The 15,954-nt window shown below is 47.5% G+C and overlaps 1 protein-coding gene across 1 annotated transcript in view; it reads right to left on the reverse strand.

The window, feature by feature from the left end:
• Positions 1–6,041, reverse strand: part of MSANTD3 (Myb/SANT DNA binding domain containing 3) — a 32,668-nt gene extending 26,627 nt beyond the window's left edge. Inside the window, exon 1 of the mRNA XM_054018577.1 lies at positions 5,943–6,041. The gene's annotated coding sequence lies outside the window, so the exon portion shown is untranslated. The remainder of the gene's footprint in view (positions 1–5,942) is intronic.
• Between the last annotated feature and the right edge of the window lie 9,913 nt (positions 6,042–15,954).

Raw genomic sequence — 15,954 nt, forward strand, 5'->3', positions numbered from 1 at the left:
TCATTCACAGTTTATTACCATCACTACAGATGAACTACATAACACATTCAGTTCAAAGAACAAAGATAAAACCATGATGGGGCATAACTGGGAAGTCATATGCAACAAAACATCTCAATATAACATTTCAAATCCACAAGTAAAAACCTGAGTTCAATTCCTCCATAAGAAAATGCATAAGAGCCACCAGCCCCTCCACGATAGTATAAGCAGTCATTCCATCCATAATTAAAAATTCATAACCAATAGTACTTCATGTATTGTTGGTATTGCTGTACAGATACATTGATAAACATACTACTTTCGCTCATCCATTGGTCCATGGAAGGCCATAACGTGGTCACACAAAGCATCCCTAATTTCTGTTGCACTTTCTGGCTGAGTGTACCGGTCTAGCAATCCATTACTGTCAAGAGTCTACTCTGAATGAGGTGACTCACCTTTGGCTGCACAAAGATTGGGAAGAGCACAGTGATGCAGACAGCATTGATAACACTGGAACCTAAACAGTTCTGTGAACAGCACCAGCAGGATTTCCATCTGTCAAATGCACTTTCAACCACCATTCTGCACCTACTGAGAGTGTGATTAAACCTTCTTTTGCCCAGCCTCTGAGATCAGGGTACGGTTTCATAACCCAAGCCAAAAGGGGGTCTTCTGCAGCAGATAGAGTTACTCCATTTATGACAATGTCATTTGGCGGGCACAGTGTCTCAGCCTGTCCATGATGGTAACTCCAGACTGGGGAAAACCCTGTCATCATGCACTTTGCCAGTGCAGCCTATGTTGGCATCCATGAATCAGCTTCTTTGGTCGACAAGGGCCTGCATAACAACGGAGTCCCTTTGCAGTTTATGTACTCATGTGCTCCTTGAGGATGGCAAACTATGGACACATGAATCCTATCAATGGCCCTTGCACAGTTTGGAAACCTCACAGCCAACTTGCCAACACCAAACTGGTTAGCAATGGACCTGTAGGATTAGAAGTAGCCAGCTTCCAGACAGTTATAGCAACCCACTTCTGGACCACCATTGCTTTCCTCATTCTTGTGGTGGGGCTAGCTGTTCACAAAGCTACAAAAATATTGCTTTCTTCATGCAGAAGTTCTGGACACACTGCTGGTCATCCAAGGGATGGATGATGATGTAATCCCACCAGTCTATGCTTGTGACTCTGCTCCACAAGCGCCGGTCTACACAGGGGGCATTAGCTGCTCACGACTCCCGGTATAGTTGCATCAGCCAGTTGAAGTCTTTCATGTCTGTATCATCCTCCTCCACTGAGAGGTACCTTTGGAAGGTCAGAAAATGCTGCAAAAATGTCCACCAGCCTCTGATGGATGATCTGACCGTTTCCTAAACAGGAGCAAAAGCGTGCCTCATTCACATTACTGGCTCTGGTTGACAGGAGCATGCAGACCCAAAAGATAGCTCGGTGTTGGCAGGCTGAGACAACTTCCAGTAAAGTGCCATGGGATGGACAGTCAAGTTTTCCCCACAGTGCACCATGAAAGAAAAGCTAGAGTAGCCACACCAGGGGAGGGTGCCAGAAAGCCTGGGATAAGCTGGTTTGACTCTGGTCTGCATAGTGAAGTCTGGATGCAAGAGCATGGGTGTGAAAATTCTAAACCCAAGGTCACGAATCAATGTGGACAGTCAAACGTGGGCTTAGAAACCTGTGCCTGCAGACTCGGGTCTCACAGACCCAGGCTTACATTGCAGTATAGATATACCCTCTACGGATCTTTGAGGTCCATGATCCTCTGGCAAAACTGCTCAGACCTGGACTTCACTTCCACCAAAGGAAAAGGCGCATGGATATCAAGGAATGGGATTCCATAGGCATTAGTTACGGAGTATTTTCCTGTGTGTTTGACAGAAGATTTTGCTGCAAAAAGTATCTTTTCTCTTGCCATGTTCCCTCCCTGCTTAGCCATTTCCCCTAAAAACATGTAGCCCCAAAGACCTGTGAGGTTTGCACAGAGGAGGTTTTGTGTAGTCAGAAGAGACCTATTAAGACATTTAGTTCATCTCCCTGCCAATGCAGTATTCTTCCCTACAACACACACACTAGTATTTTGTCCAGTGCAGTGAGGCGTCTCTTATTCCCCTTAGGAGATCATTCCAAAATGGAACAGATTTCACTGTAAAAATATGTTTTCTGGTATTCAGTCTAAATTTTTCCTTTCTACATTTCATCCCACTAAGTCCTAGTTATTCCTCCTTGTACCATCCTAAATAAATAAATACTTTCCCTCAAACACATTTACAGTCAGCTATTCTTATCTCCTTTCTCAGTAGACGACTGATTAATTAATATTTTCAGAATGAGTGACAGAAGAAATGAGCAAAGGTCAAAAGAAGGAAACAAAAGACAAAGGAAATACAAAAAATCCAACAATCCTGAAAACAGAAGAACAGAAAACCCAGAAAGAGGACTGTATCCTAGGGGATAAAAAAGAACAAACTATGGGGTAGGAATTGCAGCAAGGTGGACAGGAAATAAAATAAGGAGTTCAGCCTCAAGGAATAAAAATGCATTTGAGAGGCTGGTATTGAGAGAAAATAGTAATGACAGATGGAGAAAATACTGCTTTCTCCTATTCAGCCATTTACTGTATTGCATCTTGATTTTTCATTTTGTGAGGAGAAAAAAAAGTGGAAAAAGAGAGGGAGTTGGGTGGCTTGCAGAGGAGGGAGGACCCTCTGCTGTAACACTTCCTGCATCACATCATGGCAGATGTCCCCTTTTTCTTTGTAAAAATCTGGTCTCCCCACCTGATGACAGAGGAGTTCCTCTGTATCTGTAATCCCAGCAGTGCACTTACTATATGTGCAAAGAAACCCTGAAAGCATAGCAATCCAGGTATTCTAATTGCCTGCATTGAATACAAAGAAAAGTATACCAGCTTTAAAAGTTTCTTAAATATAATGAAAAAACAATTTAACAACAAGAGAAGAAACTGCCATCTGTGATGATGCAAACTAGGAATGAGTAGATACTAATTTCTAATGCTAATAGGAAAGTTTAAGTTTCAAAATTGCTGTTAAGTAAACATCAATGCACTCTGCCCACTCATCCATGTTACTCAAGTCATTCTAACATACCAAACTGCTCAGCAGCTTCAAACAGCCTCCAAAACCAAAACTAAAACTTGGCAACAAAGCATGGCATTTCTTCCCCCCAAAAATGTTATTGAGGTCCATGATGGACAATATTCATTCGTATATCAGTGGCAAGTTTGAAGTCCAATACCTTGTGACTAGGACTAGGGAAAGGGGGAGATTTTCTGCTTTCCAGTGGGCCATGTTGTACTTGCTTCTAGCTCTGGAAAAGTCAGAGATATCCGACTGTAAAATCATTACATTTTTATGTCTAGAAAAGACATTTAATTTGCAAAGCCAACCATGTTAGAGAAGTGTATTTAAAAGAAATTAAACATTGTAGTTTTAACTTTTCTTTCCCACAGATACCTGAAAATTTGGACTCACTGTAACTCAGGCACTTGGCTTTGCAGGTTTCTAAAATAGTACAAATTGGCATATGAAAAGTGAGTGATGTTGTGGTTCAAAGGTTCAATGACTCATGAATAATGCAGCCATCTGAAACTTACAGGTAAACCTTTTATATCACACCTTCATGTATTACTAATATTTATTATTTACATTGTGGTAGCACCTAGGAGCCCTCATCATGGAACAGAAACTAGGCACTATGTAAATACAGAACAAAGACTGTCCCTGCCCCAAAGAGCTTACCATCTAAATATTCATTCTCTCTCTCTCACACACACTATTATAATCAGATCTTCACATATTCATACAGTCTGCATATGCTCCCATGGAGCTGGCAGGGTCATGGCCTGACTCCATTAGAAGACTTAAGAGACTGCCAAAAGTTGTTTGAGATACCTAATGACTAAATGAATCAAGAATGTGCTTTGAAGCACCTTCTCTTAGATACTTCATCTGCTTGCTTCAATATGTTGAGGCACATTTCCAGCCATTAGATACTTAATAAGTGCCTTGAGATATCTCAAAACATCAGAGAAGGTGCAGTGAGATACATCAATACATTTGTCCCTTACATGTGCTGAACAACTTCTGTCAGCCCTTTGGCTATTCCATGGAATACGAGGAAGAACTCTCTTAGCCCACATCTCATAGAACAAATAATTTCCATGAGATATGGGCCATGGACTATATATGTGCCCAGTAAGTAACCTAGCAAGCAGAAATCTTTGTGGAAATGGAAGTAATTTTCTGTGCATGTCCCATAGCAGCAAGCAGGATCAATCTGGGAACAAGTTAGATACATGAAAAACTGTTACATGATAAATCCTGAGAAACAAAGGACTGAGTATTCTCACACCCTTACCTGTTCCCATACAAATTCCTCTTGCAGTCACAAGCATGTGCAGTAGATAATTTCAGTATGCCCAACATTCTATGCTGGCATAGGGCATAAACAATTCAAACTTTGCATTAAAAAGAATAGTGGATTACAAGTTACATACCGTGCAAACTGAAACCTTTATTACTTTCAAATACTAAACTATTTTCATTCCACCTTATCTTGGAAAGCATACTTCCATGAGGCTGTTTTTTAGTTATTTATTGGCAAAAGTAGGTTGGGAGAATTATTATATTTTAAAAAGCTACACACAGAGAAAGAACAAAGCAGGTGTGTATTATTTTATACATATATAATACTCTAACTCCAACATCTGCAACAATTTCATGTGCATCTTTAAAAAAAATTACTTTCAAGCTGAGCCCAAGGATGGACAATTTCAACTTCAAAAGACAGGTTTCTCAGAATTATGGAAATCCCTACCCAACCCTCTCTTTAGTTTTCATTACCCACAAACATTATGCTATATGGATATCATCTGCTATTTAACTGCAGCCATCTTGGGGGGGGGTGAAGGGGAGGCAAAGTTGAATTCATTTAACAACACACAGCAGCATTACAGACAGTAATAGTTATGCAGAAAAATGATGAATAATTTATCCAATTTAAGTTAAAGGAAAAAATCAGAGTCGATAATATAATTATCAGAATTAGAAGTTGGTCATGACACCATGGCTAAAACCCTTGTTTTTAGGGGGCAGGGCAAAATGGCATGGGATTTGTAATGACCCAAAGAAGTCAGGACATTAGGTTTACAGCTCATTCAAATGATGGAACTTCCAACAGCCCAGTGTCCCACTTTCCTACAGCATCTAGGCTTTCCTCAGTGGTCTCCCATCCATGTATCACCTAGGGCTGACCCTGTCTAGCTTGAGATGTAATAAGATCAGAGTGCGGCTGCAAGCATGGTTTCTCTAAAAGCAGATTTTCCATTATGTGAATTCACAGTTGTCTTTAAATACTTGGTAATTAAATATACATTACTAATCATAATGAGAGGTATACATAAACTATAATATTAATATTAAAAATAGTTTTTTTTTAAATATTTTCGAATCCTGTTTTAATACAAAGTGTTAATAGTTACAGTGGGTTGCTAGATAAAAAGACAGGCAATTAATTAGTTACAGTCCATAAAACTGTTTGTATTCCAGTACTAGCAAAATAAAATTTTAAAGCAACCCAACCTACTAGTTATGGAGGACATCAAAAGCAGTTTGTGTAAGGCAAGAGGTAACAGATGCAGGCTATTATTTCTAATGTTTTCCTGGAATCTCTTTTCAAAATAGACAGAAATATGAATCCTACCAGGCTTTCATGCATCAGGACATCTCAAGCATAAATAGCTTGTTCTTATTTCCTTGCGGTTTCCTTCTTTCCTCTTCTAGTTAAATGAAACAGAGAACAGATTCTAGCCTGACAAAGAAGAATGCACCACCCAATGCATACATACAGGCTGCAGCTGATACACAAATAACAGCAACATAAACCATGGCAGAAATAATGAAAAATGTACATGTTATTACCCCAAGTCCCAGGAAGGCCTCGCTCTGTTGTATATGTAAAAATAACCCCACCCTTAGATACCAAAGCACAGCCCAAATGATTTCTCTGTACTCTTAACAAAGCACCACGATTACCAATCTAAACCCCTCCCCCTACTCCGTTACGGTGTCGGGGCTGGGCCTTTTTCCTTCTTTAACTCCCTACCGGCAGGTCAGACACCACTCCTTCAGCTCCTACCAAACTCCGATCTGGATTTTCCTGCCCTTCCGAGTGATATAAAATGAAAGGAATTCATTTCATGCATGTTACAGTCGAGGAAGATCCAAAGTGGATGAGTGGGACGTGGGTGGATGTTATTTTCAATTATTTATTTTAGGGGATTTGACCACCTGTATCCCACATGCCAACTTTTAGACTTGATCAAGAGGGAGAATTTGGTTTGATGTAGAAAAATAAAAATAAAGCTTCAGGTTCCCCTACGAATTTATAAAATAACAGGTGCAATATCCTGCATTTTAGAAGATTCTCAAAGATAACCTGCAAAGAATGAAAAACCAGGCTTGTGACATTTTTAGTAGATGATGAAGACCTGAAAGATTTCCCTTTCCTGGCTTTTACCACTGCCTTCCTCTTCTCTCCCTCCCCGAAATTCTGGGCTGCTGAGCCTGGAAGACTGAAGAACTAGCAAAATCACAAGAAGAGTGAAAGCTAAGGAAGAAGTGTTTTTAGTCAACCTGTTTAGAATGATTTGTTTTTGTTAACTGTCTCAGTTTCAGCCTTGACTGCTCCACCCCGACCATCTTTCTGGTCTTCCTTGAAGGTACCCTCTTAAGTTTTCTAGCTCCCAGGCATTACCCCTCTTGGGAGGAGGACACCCGTGTCGCTCTCCCTACAGAGGGAGAATTTAGGCCTATAGTCCCTATGCACTTCACTGTGGTTTCCCCAGCATCCAGCACCAGTGGTTAACCTTTCACCAGGAGCTATTACAGTTACCAACCAGCCTTCACAAAGCAAACTGCTCTTATTCATAGAATAAAAGCATTACAGAGAAGACATAGAGAAGACAATAAAAACCTATCCTCATTCTAATAGCATTGTGACATTATTGACATAATCTGTAACTGTATAATGACAGGTTTCAGAGTAGCAGCCGTGTTAGTCTGTATCCGCAAAAAGAAGAACAGGAGTACTTGTGGCACCTTAGAGACTAACAAATTTATTAGAGCATAAGCTTTCGTGGATGCATCCGAAGAAGTGGGCTGTAGTCCACGAAAGTTTATGCTCTAATAAATTTGTTAGTCTCTAAGGTGCCACAAGTACTCCTGTTCTTCTTCTTGTAACTGTATAGATCACTGTTGCGACCACTGTTATATATTTGCAGCAAATATTGTATAAAGGTTGCATAGGCGTGCGCAGCACATTTCATTAGAGTGTGAACGCAGGGAATTTTATTTTTTTATTTTTTTAAAGGCGAACATCATAAAGGTTGGGGTGTGGAAGCGGGTGCGGTGTGCAGGAAGGGGCTCAGGGCAAGGGATTGGGGCAGAGGACGGGTGCTGTGTGTATGAGGGGGCTCAGGGAAGGGGATTAGGGTGCAGGACGGGTGTGGAGTGCAGGAGAGGGCTCAGGGCAGGGGGTTGGGGTGCAGGAGGAATGCTGAGTGCAGGAGGGGCTCAGGGCAGAGGGTTGGGGTGCAGGAGGGATGCCAAGTGCAGGAGGGGGCTCAGGGCAGGGGGTTGGGGTCCAGGAGGGGTGCGGCAGGGGGCTCAGGAGAAGGAGTTGGGGTGCGACAGGAGGCTCAGGACAGGGAGTTGGGGTGCAGGAGGGGTACAGGGTGCAGGTAGGGGGCTCAGGGCAGGGGGTTAAGGTGCAGGAGGGGTGCGAGGTGGAGGCAGGGGGCTCAGGGAAGGGAGTTGGGGGGCGGGGTGCAGGAGGGGTTCGGGCTCCGGCCCGGTGCCGCTTACCTGCAGTGGCACGCTCCCTGCCTGCTTTCCCTGTGTAACGAAGCAGTTCTGGCGGGACCCAACTGAGGCCTGGTCTACACTACGGGTTTAGGTCGACTTTAGCAGCGTTAAACCGAATTAAGCCTGGACACGTCCACACAACGAGGCCCTTTCTTTCGAATTAAAGGGCCCTTTAAACCGGTTTCTTTACACCACCTCCGACGAGGGGATTAGCGATAAAACCGGCCTTTGCGGGTCGGAATTGGGGTAGTGTGGACGGAATTCGATGTTATTGGCCTCCGGGAGCTATCCCACAGTGCTTCATTGTGACCGCTCTGGACAGCGCTCTCAACTCAGATGCACTGACCAGGTAGACAGGAAAAGACCCGCGAAGGTTTGAATTTCATTTCCTGTTTGCCCAGCGTGGAGAGCACAGGTGACCACGCAGAGCTCATCAGCACAGGTAACCGTCATGGAGTCCTCCCAGGATCGCAAAAGAGCTCCAGCATGGACCGAACGGGAGGTACGAGATCTGCTCGCCATATGGGGAGATGAAGCAGTGATAGCTGAACTCCGTAGCAGTAAAAGAAATGGAAAAGTATTAGAAAAGATCTCCAAGGCCATGAAGGACCGAGGCCATAACAGGGACACACAGCAGTGCCGCGTGAAAATTAAGGAGCTAAGGCAAGCCTACCACAAAGCCAGAGAAGCAAACGGAAGGTCCGGGGCAGAGCCGCAAACTTGCCGCTACTACGCGGAGCTGCATGCGATCCTAGGGGGTGCAGCCACCACTACCCCAACCGTGTGCTATGACTCTCTCACTGGAGAAACACACAGGGAAGACGGTTCGGGGAACGAGGAAGATGACGATGGAGGTACTGTAGGTAGCTCACAGCAGCAAGGAAGCGGAGAAACCGGTTTCCCCAACAGCCAGGATATGTTTGTGACCCTGGACCTGGAACCAGTAACCCCCGAACTCACCCAAGACCCTCAGGGCACACAGGAGACCTCTGGTGAGTGTAACTTTGTAAATATTTGTAAACATTACAAAAAAAAAGCAAGCAAGTCTGTTAACGTGTATGGGGATGGGGCGGAAATCCTCCAGGGACATCTCCAGAAAGCTCTCCTGGTTGAAATGGGGTGATTTTATTAAGGGGGACATTCAGAGGCGCCCGTTCCTGCTCTTCTGACCAGAAATGTTCCCCGCTGTTAACCACGCGGTGGGGGGGAGGGGTGAAGTGATCATCCCAGAGAATCGTGTGTGTGTGTGTGTGGGGGGGTGGTTTACTTGTGTTTGTGCCGCATGTTAACCGGGAAACCGCAGCCCCCTCCTTTTACATTGAAACCCCATTTTAAATGGACAACCCAATTCATCCTTGATATGGGAAATGCGCTGCTGTTTGCAACCTTTCCCGCATGTTAAGAAGGTTAAAAAAGCCAAAACACTGTGGCCTACGATGGCTGCCTGCAAGCCGAAATATGCGACCTTGTAATGAAAGAGTGTACCCATTGTTCCCTAAAATGTGTCCTTTTTAACCACCTCTCCCTTCTCCTCCACCAGCTGCAAATGTTTCTCCTTCGCAGAGGCTCGTGAACATTAGAAAGAGAAAACGTAAGACGAGGGACGAGATGTTCACGGAGCTGCAGATGTCCGGCCAGGCTGATAGAGCACAGCAGAATGCGTGGAGGCAGTCAATGTCGGAGATGAGAAAAGCCCAACATGAACGAGAGGAGAGGTGGCGGGCTGAAGACGATAGGTGGCGTCAGCTTGCAGACAGACGGCAAGAGGCAATGCTCCGTCTGCTGGAGCATCAAAGTGATATGCTCGAGCGTATGGTTGAGTTGCAGGAAAGGCAGCAGGAGCAGAGACCGCCGCTACAGCCCCTGTGTAACCAACAGCCCTCCTCCCCAAGTTCCATAGCCTCTTCACCCAGACGCCCAAGAACACGGTGGGGGGGCCTCCGTCCACCCAGTCACTCCACCCCAGATGATCGCCCAAGCATCAGAAGGCTGGGCTTCAATAAGAGTTAAAGTTTTAAAATGCAGTGTGTCCTTTTCCATCCCTCCTCCCCCACCCATCCCAGGCTACCTTGGCAATTATCCCCCTACCTCTGTAAGGAACTAATAAAGAATGCATGAATGTGAAAAAACAATGACTTTATTGCCTCTGCAAGGGGGAGGGGAGGGTGGGGTGGGGTGGTTGGTTTACAGGGAAGTAGAGTGAACCGGGTCGGGGGGGGGAGTTGGAGGGTTCATCAAGGAGAAACAAACAGAAGTTTCACACAGTAGCCTGGCCAGTCACAAAACTCGTTTTCAAAGCTTCTCTGATGCGCACCGCGCCCTGCTGTGCTCCTCTAACCGCCCTGGTGTCTGGCTGCGTGTAATCAGCGGCCAGGCGAGTTGCCTCAACCTCCCACCCCGCCATAAAGGTCTCCCCCTTACTCTCACAGATATTGTGGAGCGCACAGCAAGCAGCAATAACAATAGGGATATTCTTTTCGCTGAGGTCTGAGCGAGTCAGTAAGCTGCGCCACCGCGCTTTTAAACGTCCAAATGCACATTCCACCACCATTCGGCACTTGCTCAGCCTGTAGTTGAACAGGTCCTGACTCCTGTCCAGGCTGCCTGTGTACGGCTTCATGAGCCATGGCATTAAGGGGTAGGCTGGGTCCCCAAGGATCACGATAGGCATTTCAACATCCCCAATGGTCACTTTCTGGTCCGGGAAGAAAGTCCCTTCCTCCAGCTTTCGAAACAGAGCAGAGTTCCTGAAGACGCGAGCATCATGTACCTTTCCCGGCCATCCCACGTTGATGTTGGTGAAACGTCCCTTGTGATCCACCAGGGCTTGCAGCAGCATTGAAAAGTACCCCTTGCGGTTTACGTAGTCGGTGGCTTGGTGCTCCGGTGACAAGATAGGGATATGGGTTCCGTCTATGGCCCCGCCACAGTTTGGGAATCCCATTTCAGCAAAACCATCCACTATTGACTGCACGTTGCCCAGAGTCACTACCCTTGCTATCACCAGGTCTTTCATTGCCCTGGCAAATTGGATCACAGCAGCCCCCACCGTAGATTTGCCCACTCCAAATTGATTCCCGACTGACCGGTAGCTGTCTGGCGTTGCAAGCTTCCACAGGGCTATCGCCACGCGCTTCTCAACTGTGAGGGCTGCTCTCATCTTGGTATTCTGGCGCTTCAGGGCAGGGGAAAGCAAGTCACAAAGTTCCATGAAAGTGGCCTTACGCATGCGAAAGTTTCGCAGCCACTGGGAATCGTCCCATACCTGCAGCACGATGCGATCCCACCAGTCTGTGCTTGTTTCCCGGGCCCAGAATCGGCGTTCCACGGTATCAACCTGCCCCAGTGACACCATGATTTCCACATTGCTGGGGCCTGTGCCTTGTGAGAGGTCTATGGCCATGTCAATTTCCTCATCACTCTCGTCGCCGTGCTGCAATCGCCTCCTCGCCTGGTCCGGGTTTCGCCTTGGCATGTTCTGGCTCTGCATATACTCCAGGACAATGCGCGTGGTGTTCATAGTGCTCATAATTGCCGCGGTGATCTGAGCGGGCTCCATGATCCCAGTGCTAGCTATGGCGCCTGGTCAGAAAAAAGGCGCGAAAGTAGTATCTGATGGACCAGGAGAAGGAGGGCGGGAGGGAGGGAGGGAGGGAGGGAGGGCCAAGTGACGACATGGCGTACAGGTACAGGAACAGGGAGAAACACAAACAACTGTCACACAGAATGGTCCCCCCAAAGATTAAACTGGAAACCCTGGGCTTAGCAGGCCGTTGATTTCACGGAGGAAGGGGAAGCAAATGAACACAGAATAAATCTATTTTTTACATCTTAAGGTGGCAGCCGACGCTGCAGCATGAGTGACAGCCATACCAGTATGGTGATGATGGGTACCAATCATAATATACCATCATCTGCCAAAAGGCAAGGGGCTGCTGCTGTGTAGCAATGCAGCCCCATGTCTGCCAGCCCCACGTCCGCCAGCACCCAGCATCGCCCTCGGCCTCTTCTGGGTGCTTAGCAGACAATATTGGGCAATTGGCAGAAAATAGTACATTATGACTGGTAACCGTCATCATCGAGACAGTAGCATGTCTGCCCAGGTGGCCATGATTGACAGCCACTCCAGTACGACGACGACGGGTACCAGTCATAATATACCATCGCCTGGAAGGGGCTGGTGCAATGCAGCCCTACGGCTGCCAGCCCCACGACTATCACTCATGCTACACCGTCTACTGCCAAAAGGCAGTTAGCAGCTGCTGCTGTGTAGCAATGCAGTCCCACGTCTGCCGGCACCCAGAGGACATATGGTGACGGTGAGCTCAGCTGTGCTGAGCGGGCTCCATGTTGTCTGCACAGGTAACCCAGGTAACCCAGGTAAAAAGGCGCGAATCTATTGTCTGCCGTTGCTGTGACGGGGGAGGGAGGGGCCTGACGACATGTACCCAGAACCGCCCGCGACACTGTTTTGCATCATCCGGGCATTGGGATCTCAACCCAGAATTCAAAGAAAAGGCGTGAACCGCTTCGCGGCTCGAGCTGTGGCGCAAACGTAGTATCTGACGGCCTAGGGGAAGGAGGGAGGGGGGCCGAGTGACGACATGGCATACAGGCACAGGGAATTAAAATAAAGAACGGTGGCTGTGCATCAGGGAGAGACACAAACAACTGTCACAGACTGGTCCCCCCCAAAGATTAAACTGAAAACCCTGGGTTTAGCAGGCCGTTGATTTGACGGAGGGAGGGGGAAGCAAATGAATACAGAGAAAATCTATTTTTTACATCTTAAGACGACGGTGCAGCGTGACTGATAGCCCTCGGCATCTTTCTGGGTGCTTGGCAGCAAATACGGGGTGGTGTATGACGATGGTCTTCAGGCCTATTGCACGAGCTGCTGCTCAGGGAAGACTCTGCTAATGTGCGATGACCCGACTTGTAATAGGCCGGCTAACAGTCGTAATACACCATTTACTGCCAAAAGGCAAGCCCCACGGCTGCCAGCACCCAGATCGCCGATGAAGGCTACCAGTCTACTGCACCGTCTACCGCCAAAAGGCAGTTAGCAGCTGCTGCTGTGTAGCAATGCAGTCCCACGTCTGCCGGCACCAAGAGGATATATGGTGACGGTGAGCTCAGCTGTGCTGAGCGGGCTCCATGTTGTCTGCACAGGTAACCCAGGTAACTAACCCAGATAAAAAGGCGCGAATCTATTGTCTGCCGTTGCTGTGACGGGGGAGGGAGGGGCCTGACGACATGTACCCAGAACCGCCCGCGACACTGTTTTGCATCATCCGGGCATTGGGATCTCAACCCAGAATTCCAAGGGGCGGCGGAGACTGCGGGAACTGTGGGATAGCTGTGGGATAGCTACCCATAGTGCAATGCTCCGGAAGTCGACGCTAGCCTCGTACTGTGGACGCGGTCTGCCGACTAGAGCACCTAGAGCATTTTATTGTGTGGACATACACAATCGGCTGTATACAACCGATTTCAATAAAACCGGCTTCTATAAATTCGAACTAATTTCGTAGTGTAGACATACCCTCAGAGTGCCAATTCAGGACAAATCGCTTAAAACAGAGTACTTACAGCCCTAGGCTGGGGTTTTTCCACCTCTAAGGCAAACCAAACCAGCTTGAAGTTGTCAGTGTGGACAGATGGCAGTGCTTTCCCCACTGCACTCTACGAAGGCTGGTTTAACTCAAAGCGCTCTACATCTGCAAGTGTAGCCATGCCCTAATTTTGCTAAATTGGTGCAATTTTGTGTGTGGATACTCTTAAAGTGATTTAAATCTGGTTTATAGCAGTTTAGCATATTCGTACACAGGGTTTGCTTTGGTCTAAAATGGTGCCAATTTATGTCTAGACAAACCCTCAAAGTTTGGAGAAAGAAAACCTTTGTTAAAGATTCCCCACTTTCAATTAAGGTCTAAGAGCTAAACATCTACATCATCTGAGACTCACAAAGAGATTCTCCAGCAAACTCATGGAAGATCAGACTGAGGCCATGTCTACACTTCAGAGTTAAGTTGACTTAAGTTACGTCAATGATAAAAAAAAAGTTGTAATTACATCACTTGTGCATATTAACACAACACTCTTTGTGGCAGCAGAGTGCATCCGTTGTTGGTACTCTAGCACCGACAGAGAAAGCAGTGCACTGTGGGTAGCTATCCCACTGTGCAAATCACCACCTTCTCCAGATAGGAGTTCTGGGAATGGATCGCAGTGAATCATGGGGCAAGGATCATCACCCCCATGATGCAGTTTTCTCCATCCCATAACTCCAAGGGCTTCTAACTGTGTTTCACGCCATTTTTCAACTGCTCCTGAAAACTGTGTACCCGCCATCTCTGCCTGAAAGCATGGATCTTGCATTGCTTGCCAGTCTTGTGATAAACATTATGAACACAACCTAGCTGATCCTGCAGTATTTCATGAGCTGTGAATCTGAACAGGAATCAGTGCTGCCTGCGCCCTGCTGTGTGCCATGGAAAGAAACAATTCAAGATTGAAGTTGACATTCACAAAACAGGTGCACATGGTGGACCGTCACTATTGGGCTCAGGAAACAAGCACTGAGTGATGGATCAGCTTATGATGCCGGTACGGGATGACAAGCAGTGGCTGCAGAACTTTCTTATGCACAAAGCCACCTTCCTTGTGTAAGGGGACTGTTGGCCCCTTACTAAAACTCAGTGGGGTTTTTTTGGTTGGGTCGCTCCCAGTACCAAAAGAAAGGGGAAGGGTCAATGGGAAATCAGGATCCTGAGACTGACAGTCCCCCAAGGGCAATGGGGAGAGGCCAATGCTCCAGGTCAGCCTGACTGACAGAGCGGGCAGGTTATGAGGGAGTCAGGAGGCCAGGGGGTTCCCATCCTCCGTGTGAGCTGGAGAGCTGCCTGGAACAGAGTGCGGCCGAGCTAAGGAGAGAGAAAGAGCCTATGCTGAGCTAGGGAGCAGAGCGACAGCAGCAGCCCAGAGAGCAGACCTGTGCTGGGAGGAAAACAGCAGCAACCAGAGCCAGAGAGGCCAGAAAAGCAGCCCAGGGAGCTGGAGGCAAAGCAGCAGCAGCAGTGCTAAGGCAGGCTGGAGCTGGGGCAGAGTGGTGGGGCTGGAGCAGTCTGGAGCCAGGTGTGGTGAGCAGCCGGAGAGAGTGAGGGGGACCCTGGGCAGTGGGCCCAGCACAGGGAGACACCCCCAGCCAAGAGGAGGGGCGGAGGGGCCGGAAAGCGCCACGCTGGGGGAAGAAGCAGGGGAGGGGGAAGCTTGGCTGCTGCAGGACCAAGCTTCTGCCTCCTGCCTCCGCAGGGGAGAGCAGTGGGGGGGGGTTCCTGGCCCCCTGCCCCACTCAGCCCCCCCACCCACCGCTCTCCCCTGTGGGGGCAGGAGGCAGAAGCTTGGTCCTGTGGCAGCCAAGCTTCCCCCTCCCCTGCTTCTTCCCCCAGCGTGGCGCTTTCAGGCCCCTCTGCCCCTCCTCCTCCTCCTCTCACTGGGCAGGCAGCGTGCCACTCAAAATCGGCTCGCGTGCTGTGTTTGGCATGCGTACCGTAGGTTGCCGACCCCTGCGGTAGATCAACAGGTCCTGCACTCAAACCCTGGGTAAAGGGAGTGGGAGCAAGATTCTTTCACTAGCCCATTTCACCGGGGTAGTGTATAAGCCAGGAAAGTTCCCCACAATAGCAGGACTATTCCCCTGCTTACACTTGAACTGTGTGCAGAGTTCACCCTCGCCCTGCGGCGCAAGTACACCAGAATGAGACAGCCCTAATGGTGCAAAAGTGAGTGGCAATCACTTTGTGGAAGCTGGCAACTCCCAGACTGCTACTGGTGGGGGTTACGGTGATGCAAGTGTGCCAAGCCATTAATCACCTCCTGCTATAAAGGAATGTGATTCTAAGAAACGTGCGAGAAATAGTGGATAGTTTTGCAGCCATAAGATTTCAAGAACATAAGAATGGCCATACTGGGTCAGACCAAAGGTCCATCCAGCCCAGTATCCTGACTACCGACAAAAAGAAAAGGAGTACTTGTGGCACCTTAGAGACTAACAAATTTATTTGAG

This window comes from Malaclemys terrapin, chromosome 2 (assembly GCF_027887155.1).
Source record: "Malaclemys terrapin pileata isolate rMalTer1 chromosome 2, rMalTer1.hap1, whole genome shotgun sequence".
Taxonomy (NCBI): domain Eukaryota; kingdom Metazoa; phylum Chordata; order Testudines; family Emydidae; genus Malaclemys; species Malaclemys terrapin.